The following is a 10146-nucleotide window of genomic DNA, read 5'->3' as shown; positions in this document are numbered from 1 at the left end:
CTTGTACAAGCAATCCAACAAGCTAAATGAAAATGGCGTCTATATAGCTTATGTATAAATAAATTTTGCATACAAATAGACATTAAGAAGTAAAATAAAAACAGTACTTTGCCATTGGGCATGATAGCACGTCTTTGAGTCCATCACTAGGTAGTCAGAGGCAGAAAGATTTTTGAGAGACTGAAGCTAGTTTTGTTTACATTGTGAATTCCAAGTCAGCTAGAACTATGTACAGAGATCGTGTCTCAATCAATCAATCAATCAATCAATCAAATAAATAAAAAACACTACACTTTCAGGGCTCCTGGAGGACTGGATTTGTTTCTAGTACCCCACATGGCACTAAAAACTGCAACTTCAGTGCCAAGGATTTTTTTTTTTTAAAAAGCCCACTAGGAAAATAAGACTAGGATTGTGATGTCATTATAAAAGATGTCACAAAAGGTTAATGTGCTTAGTGTACAACTTTAGAGTGTCCCATTTCCACTAATCATTTAAAATCAGTCTTGAACGTGAAGAGGAACTGAGTAGGTCAATAGGATCTAAAGTCTTCAGCAGATTGGATCTCCCCAGCCTTATTATTCAGAGCAGACCTCCTTGGTCTCATTATTCAGAGTACATCTCTATGTCATCATTCAGAGCTGCTCTCCCTTTCATCATGCAGAGAAGATCTCCTTGGCCTCATTCAGTTCAGATCTCCCCATCATCATTAAGAGTAGATCTCTCTGTCATCATTCAGAGGAGACCTCCCTTGCCTCATCATTCAGAGTAGATCTCCCTGTCATCATTTAGAGCTTATCACCCTGGCATTTTTTCAAAGCAAATCTTTCTGTCATTTTTAAGAAGAGATAGCCATGTAATCATTCTGAGCAGATCTCCATGTAATCATTCAGAGAGATGTCCCTGGCAGCGTCATTCAGATCCGATCTACATGTCATCATTCTGAACAGGTCTCCCTGGCATCATTCAGGACAGACCTTCTTGTCATCTTTCAGAGTTGATATCCCTGGCATCATACAGAGCAGATTTCCCTGCCATCCTTCAGAGTAGATCTCCCTGTCAGTTATAGAGCAGAACTCCCTGGCATCAGTCAGAGCAGGGCTCCTTGGCCTCATCATTCAGAGCAGCCCTCCCTGTCATCATTCAGATCAGTTTGCCCTGTCATAAGTCAGAGCAGATCTTCCCATCAACTTTCAGAGACGATCTCCCTGGTATCATTCAGAACAGACTTCCCTGTCATCTTTCAGAGTAGATCTCCTCGGCATCATTAAGAGCAGATCCTCTCAAATCATTTGGAACAGATCTCATTGTAGTCTTTCAGTGTAGATCTCAAGATCATCATTCAGAGAAGATCTCCTTGTCATCATTCAGAGCAGAATGCCTTGGCATCTTTCAGAGCAGATCTCTCTGTCATCATTCAGAGTAGATCTCTCTGTCATCATTCAGAGCAGATCTCTCTGTCATTACTCAGAGTAGATCTCCCTGGCCTTGTCATTCTTTCATTGTTGATTTTTCAGTTTTTTTTTTTGAGACAAGTCTTAAGTAGTTGAAGTTAGTCTTGAAGTGACTCTCCTGTCTCTCCCCCCTAAGTGGTAAGATTACAGGCATGTGCTGTATATGGATGTATATTTATGTATATGTATATGTATATGAATGTATATTACAGGTATGTGCTGTATATGAATGTATATTTAGTTTTTGCAGTATTTGGCATCCAACCCAGGACCTTGCTCCTGCCAGGCAAGTGCTCCCATGAGCTCTGTAGCCCTATTTTGTGTATGTGTGTGTGCATGTGTGTCTTTGTTACTCATTTTGGCTCCTGCTGTGTCCTCCAGAACAGTTGGAATTATAAGAAATGACACCTGAGTAAAAGTGAGCTATTAAACAAGTATAGTAAGCTGGCTTGTGGTGGTATGCACCTTTAATTGAAATACTTAAGGAGTCAAATGCAGGATCTCAATGAGTTCTAGGATAGCCTGCTCTTGCTGAGTAGCCATAGCTATACAGTGAGATCCTGTCTCAAACAATCAATGATATAATAATGCAGTCAATATGGCTCAGCAGAAAAAATACAGAGTCATCTGTAAGCCTGATAAAAACACACAAATGTAGTAGAAGAAAATTGATTCCACAGAGTTGTACATCTTATGTACAACAGCATGCATGCATCTGCACACACACATAAACACTAAAAGATAAAATTAAAATTGTTTAATGCTTTAGGTGAAACCTTCAAAATTTTAGCTTTTTAAAAAAAGACATGTTCTTATACCTAGTCTCCTTTAAACTGTGAAAATGAGGATGAGCTTGAAATTTTGATCCTCCTCCCTCTATGTCTTAAGTGCTAGAGTTACAGGTATTTGTGACCAATCATGGTTTATATGGTGCTGGGGATCGAACCCAGGGTCTCCTGTATGTCAGGCCAGTGCTCCACCAACTGAGTTACATTCTCAGTCAAAATTGATCATAAAGTGTCAGTTTGCTTATAAGATCATAATTCAGCCCCAAGAAGCCATTTTCACCCTCCATTTTTACCTTGCAATGCAAGATCATTAAAGAGTAAACAGTGCTGAGGATAGGATGTAGAATAGGATGCAGGATAGGACAGGATACAGGACAGGACAGGATACAGGATGGGACAGGATGTAGGATGGGACAGGGATGTGGGACAGGACAGGATACAGGATGGGATGTGGGATGGGACGGGATGTGGGACAGGACGGGATACAGGATGGGATGTGGGATGGGACAGGATGTGGGACAGGGACGGGATGTGGGATGGGACAGGGATGTGGGACAGGATGGATGTGGGATGGGACGGGATGTGGGACAGGGACCGGGATGCAGGATGGGATGTGGGATGGGACGGGATGTGGGACAGGACAGGGATGCAGGATGGGATGTGGGATAAGACAGGGATGTGGGATGGGACAGGGATGTGGGATATAGATTCAGGTTCCTCATACCCTGAGAAACAGTTGGGGAGGAATAGTCCATGACCAGTAATAACTATCTTAAGTCATAAAGAATTGGTTGTAGCTTTAAAAATAAGTTAAAACTATAGGAAACTGGACATGATGATGCATTTCTGTAACCCCAGCACTTGGGAGAGTAGGCTCAAAAGTCAAAATCTCCAGAGGTCAGAGTTGAAGGTAGCCAGCCTGGGCTACTTGAGATGCTATTTAAAAAACCAAAAGCAGGCTACAGTGGTTAAAAGCCTCTTACTGCCAAGTATTTACAACCTTAGTCTGATCCCTGTGACTCACATGGTAGAAACAACTCTTGAAAGTTGTTTTGTCCTTATGTTCTCTCTCTCTCTCTCTCTCTCTCTCTCTCTCTCTCTCTCTCTCTCTCTCTCTCCCTCCCTCTCTCTCTCTCTCTCTCTCTCTCTCTCTCTCTCTCTCTCTCTCTCACACACACACACACACACACTGAGAAGTCTAGGCTGGTTCCATGACAGGCTTCAAATTGGCAGTTCAGGATACTATGCTGAAGAACTGGGCAAGTCCAGGCAAGCCCAGGAAGTCAGTTACTAGATAAACCACCACCACCACCACCACCACCACCACCACCACCACCACCACCACCACCAAACCCTCAAATCAAAAAACCCAGGCCTTAGGGAGCTAGTCAGAAACTGCCCTATTATCAGAAGCTGCCCTGCCACCTAGTCTGTGGTAAGGACAATGGGTCAGCAGCAGTTTCCAGACTTCCTGAGCAAAAGTTTCCAGCCCCACGTCCTGGTAATGGTTCTAGAATGTCCCTGGAGATGGACTCAACAGATTAAGATAGAAGCCACTTACCCTGGAAATCCCCTAATGTGCTTTAAATCAGGTCTGAGAGCTCACTTTGGGATCTCCATCTTAGAGACCCCAGCACGCTGGACTTCTGCAGAATTAAACACTCTTTGCATTTATATATTATATGAATCTGGGGTATCATTCTTCAGTGAGTCATGGACCCTTACAACACGCACACATGCACACACGCACACACGCACACACGCACACACACTTTTGGAGGCTAGAAAGAGCATTGACTGCTTTTGTAGAGGATCTGGGTTTGATTTCTCACAATGTCCATAACTCTAGGCACAGTAGCCTGGACTCCCTCCATTGGTTTCCAAAGACATCAGGCACACATGTGGTATACAAACATTTATGCAGGCAAAAACACCAATACACATAAAATACCATTAAAATATGTCTTAAATATAATTTTATTTTGTTTATTTTATATTTACTTTTTGAAACAGGGTCTTTTTCTTTAGGCCTAGCTGTCCTAGAGTCTGCTGTGTAAATCAGGCAGATTCTTTTGCCTCTTAAGTGCTAGGATTAAAGGCATGCTACCACCCCAGACTTAAGTGTAATATTTCAAAAAGCCCCTAATAAAAAAGTAGCAGCCGGGCAATGTAACTCATAATGTGGGATGATGTCATTACGCAGGTGAAGGCAGGTACAAGATAGAACAAGGCCTGTCATTGGATGAGAAGGAAGGATGGGTGGAAAAAAGTTTGACAGAGACTGGAGGAGACGGGGAGAGGAGGCGGTGGAGAGAACATGGAGGCTGACGTTAAGATTCCACTCTGTGTATTTACAGGTTGTTATGAATATTCTTAAGGGATGGATGTGTACAGGGCTTTGTATGTTTAGGTGGGCAATTATATCTTCTGAATTGGATCAGAGGTTATTGTGTTGTGTGTTCTTTCATGTGACGATTTAAGTTTGGGAGAGTGTGTAGCAGCAGAGACAGTGGGCCGCCACGGAATTGAGATGTATATTTATGGCATGGTGAAGCCTGCCTTGGGAACTAGATGGGTAGAGAGATTGCTGCCAGGCTCAGAGAGAGAGGCCATTGGTAGTGTGATATGGGATAGAGCAAAGCAGGTGAGAGGCCTTGCTGACTGAGATTAAGATATCTATCAGATATCTTGGGGCACTGCGGTGCCAGACCTAGTGGGGGTAAAAGACAGCATTATATTTTTTATAACTTTACAGCAACACGTAACTCTAAACCTAGCTCTGGGGAGGCAGAGGCAGGAGAGTTATCTCAAGTTCCAGCACAGCCAGAGCTAAAGAGTGAGAGCTGTTAAAATATAAATACAAAAACAAACAAACAAAAAACCCCCACCATAACACCTAATGAAACAAATTATATTCTCAATGATAAGGACTCTGTATATGCAAAATATTAAAAATGAACAACATGTGATGGAATCTCTTCCAAAGTCATTTGTTGAAAGTTAGTTAACAATGGAAAGCATTAGGAAAGCCTCTTTATTTTCTTTGGGTGAAGATTTAGGAACAAGGTTTTCTCAGTGTGTATCCTAACTGTCCTGGAATTTGCTCTATAAACCTCAAACTCAGAGATCTGTCTGCCTCTGCCCCAGATCTGGGATGAAAGGTATGTGCCACCATGCCAAGCTGAAAGCTGCTTTTTAGAGGGACTCTCAGGACTAAGAAAATGCCTTTGAGTTGTGTTCAGAGCCTCAGGGACTGGATTTGCAGCCTTACATGAGGGTTTGTGGGGGGGGGTGGGGGGGAGGTGATAGGTTCTTTTTAGGCCTTTTGTCTCTTCTTGAATTTCTTGACACCCCTTTTGGGAATGGGTGTTGAACCCCAGCAGGAGTACAGTCACTAAGCTATACCACCACTCACCCTCAGCCCACCTCTGTTCTCTCTATCATGAAAGGGTGCAGCATTCATCCCCTGTAACTCAGCAACAATGGATTCTCTTAGAAATCACCACTGGGCTCTCACCAGACATGAAACTTACTAGCACCTTGTCCTTGGACCTCTTAGACTCTAAACTTTTGATGAATACATCTTTATTGTTTTTAAATTATCCAATCTCATGTATCCTGTTACAGTAGCATAAAAGACTAAATCAAGTTCCATTTTCATTCTACCTTATAATTTTCATTTCATTGTACCTGCACTTAAGTATCCCTGTCTACAGAGTGAGTTTGAGTTGCAGAGTGAGCCAAGGACCAGCCTCAGCTTGAAGAGGGGATCCTGAGGAATGAGTGTATGGGAGCAGCAGAAGTAAAATGACTCGAAGTCAACTGTGGATACAAGCTGACAGCTATGTTTGGGCACATCAAAAGAACAATTAGCAGATTCTGTGGGTAGAGAGCTAGATTCTCAGAAGTGTGGACAATCCTGAGAGCACAGGTGAGACTACCTCTTCTGCTCACGTTCCTGGCACAAGAGGAACCTGCCAGGAGCCCTCTGGACACAGGAACAGAGGAGCAGCCTGGGACAAGATCCTTCCAGTTTCTGCTTGTGCCCAGAGATGAACCTGTGACACAGCTTTCTGTACCCATATCCTGCTAGGAGAAAGCTGGTCTCCAGGAATGTTGACATACAGGCTTACAGGTGGGTCAAGCTACTATCAGAGACAGTAAGATCAGCTAACACCAGAGATAAGCAGATGATGAGAGGCAAGGGCAAGAACCTAAGCAAGAGAAACCAAGGCCACTTGGCATCATCAGAAAACAGTTCCCCCACCACAGCAAGCCCTGGATACCCCAACACACTGGAAGAGCAAGATTTTGATTTAAAATCATAACTCATGATGATGATAGAGGACTTTAAGAAGGACATAAATAACTTCCTTAAAGAAATACAGGACAACACAGGTAAACAGGTAGAAGCCCTTAAAGAGAAACCACAAAAATCCCTTAAAGAATTACAGGTAAACACAACCAAACAGGTGAAGGAATTAATCAAAACCATCCAAGATCTAAAAATGGAAGTAGAAATGATAAAGAAATCACAAAAGGAGACAGCCATGGAGATAGAAAACCTAGGAAAGAGATTAGGAGTCATACATGCAAGCATTACCAACAGAATACAAGGGATAGAAGAGAGAATCTCAGGAGCAGAAGATACTATAGAAAACATTGACAGGACCATCAAAGAAAATGCAAAACGCTAAAAGCTCCTAAACCAAAACATCCAGGAAATCCAAGACAAAAGAAAAGATCAAACCTGAGGATAATAGGTATAGAAGAGAGTGCAGATTCCCAATTTAAAGGGCCAGTAAATACCTTCAACAAAATTATAGAAGAAAACTTTCCTAACCTAAAGAAAGAGATGCCCATAAACATACAAGAAGCCTGTAGAACTTCAAATAGATTGGACCAGAAAAGAAATTCCTCCCCTCATAATAGTCAAAACACCAAATGCACAAAACAAAGAATATTAAAAGCAGTAAGAGAAAAAGGTCAAGTAACATATAAAGGCAGAACTATCAGAATTACACCAGACTTTTCATGAGACACTATGAAAGCCAGAAGATTCTGGGTAGATATCACACAGACCCTAAGAGAACATAAATGCTAGCCCTGGCTATTATATCCAGCAAAACTCTCTTTAACGTAGATTGGGAAACCAGGATTTTCCATGACAAAACCAAATTTATACAATATATTTCCACAAATCTAGCCCTACAAAGGATAATAGATGGAAAACTCCAACACAAAGAGGAAAAGTACACCATGGAAAAAGCAAGAAAGCAATCTAATTTCAATTAACCCAAAAGAAGATAGCCACACAAACATAATTCCATTTCTAACCACAAAAATAACAGGAAAAAACAATCATTGGTCGCTAATATCTCTCAACATCAATGGACTCAATTCCCCAATAAAAAGATGTAGACTAACAGACTGGATATGTAAAGAGGACTCCGGCTGGAGAGATGGCTCAGCCGTTAAAGGCTAGGCTCACAACCAAAAATATAAGAGGACTCAGCATTTTACTGCATGCAGGAAACACACCTCAGTGACAAAGACAGACACTACCTCAGAGTAAAAGGCTGGAAAACAATTTTCTGAGCAAATGATCCCAAGAAACAAGTTGGAGTAGTCATTGTAATATTGAATAAAATCGACTTTCAACCAAAGTTATCAAAAAAGATAAGGAAGAACACTATATATTCATCAAAGGAAAAATCCACCAAGATGAACTCTCAATCCTGAATATCTATGCTCCAAATGCAAGGGCACCTACATTTATAAAAGAAACCTTACTAAAGCTCAAAGCACACACAATACCTCACACAATAATACCCTACTGTCATCCATACACAGATCATGGAAACAGAAACTAAACAGAAACACAGAGAAACTAACAGAAGTTATGAACCAAATAGATTTAACAAGATATGTAAAGAACCTTTCATCCTAAAACAAAAGAATATACCTTCTTATCAGCACCTCATGATACCTCCAAAATTGACCTTATAATCAGTCACAAAACAGGTCTCAAAAGAAAATCACAGAAGTTACAAACCAAATGGAATTAACAGATATTTATAGACCATTTCATCCTAAAACAAAATAATATACCTTCTTCTTAGCACTTCATGGTACCCTCTCCAAAATTGACCATATCAGTCACAAAACAGGCCTCAACAGATACAAGAAGATTGAAATAATCCTATGCATCCTACCAGATCACCATGGATTAAGGCTGGTTTTCAATAACAACAAAAACGACAAAGCCCACATACACATGGAACCTGAACAACACTCTACTCAATGATAACTTGGTCAATGAATAAATAAAGAAAGAAATTAAAGACATTGTAGAATTTAATGACAATGAAGGCACAACATACCCAAACTCATGGGACACAATGAAAGCAGTGCTAAGAGGAAAAATCATAGCTCTGAGTACCTCCAAAAAGAAACTGGAGAGAGCATGCACTAGCAGCTTGACAGTACATCTAAAAGCTCTAGAACAAAAAGAAGCAAAAGGAGCACATGGCAGGAAATAATCAAACTCAGGGCTGAAATCAACCAAGAACTATACAAAGAATCAACCAAGAACTCTACAAAGAATCAACAAAAAGAACTATACAAAGAATCAACAAAACCAGGAGCTGCTTCTTTGAGAAAATCAACAAGATGCATAAACCCTTAGACTAACAAGAGGACTCAGAGAGAATATCCAAATTAACAAAATAATTAATGAAAAGGAAGACACAGCAACAGAATCTAAGGAATTAAAAAAATCTGATCTTACTACAAAAGTTTATACTCAACAAAACTGGAAAATCTGGGGGAAATGGACAATTTTCGAGATACCAGGTACCAAAGTTAAATCAGGATCAGATAAACCATCTAAACAGTCCCATAACTCCTAAAGAAATAGAAGCCGTCATTAAGTCTCCCAACCAAAAGAAAAGCCCAAGACCAGATAGGTTTAGTGCAGAATTCTATCAGGCCTTCATAGAAGACCTAATATCAATCCTGTCCAAACTATTCCACAAAATAGAAACAGAAGGAACACTACCCAATTCTTTCTGTGAAGCCACAAATACACTTATACCTAAACCACACAAAGACACAACAAAGAGAGAGAACTTCAGACCAATTTCCCTTATGAATATCGATGTAAAAATACTCAACAAAATTCTTGCAACCTGAATCCAAGAACACATCAAAACGATCATTTACCATGATAAAGTAGACTTCATCCCAGGGATGCATGAATGGTTCGATATATGGAAATCCATCAACATAATCCACTACATAAACAAACTCAAAAGAAAAAAACCCCACATGATCATCTCATTAAATGCTGAGAAAGCATTTGACAAAATTCAACACCCTTCATGTTAAAAGTCTTGGAAAGATAAGGAATTCAAGGCCCATACCAAAACATAGTAAAAGCAATATACAGCAAACCAGTAGCCAACATCAAATACATGGAAAGAAACTTGAAGCAATCCCACTAAAATCAGGGACTAGACAAGGCTGCCCACCCTTCCCTACCTATTCAATATGGTACTTGAAGTTCTAGCCACAGCAATCAACTAACATAAGGAGGTCAAATGATATAAATTGGAAAGAAGTCAAAATACCACTATTTGCAGATGATATTATAGTATACTTAAGTGACCCCAAAAATTCCACCAGATAAATCCTAAACCTGATAAACAACTTCAGCAAAGTGGCTGGGTATAAAATTAACTCAAATCAGTAGCCTGCCTCTATTCAAAGGATAAACAGGCTGGAAAGAAATTAGGGGAATGACACCCTTCACAATAGTCACAAATAATATAACATACTTTGGTGTGACTCTAACCAAGCAAGTGAAAGATCTGTATGACAAGAACTTAAGTCTCTGAAGAAAG

This window comes from Rattus rattus, chromosome 9 (genome assembly GCF_011064425.1).
Source record: "Rattus rattus isolate New Zealand chromosome 9, Rrattus_CSIRO_v1, whole genome shotgun sequence".
Classification (NCBI taxonomy): domain Eukaryota; kingdom Metazoa; phylum Chordata; class Mammalia; order Rodentia; family Muridae; genus Rattus; species Rattus rattus.
This window is presented reverse-complemented; position numbering follows the sequence as displayed.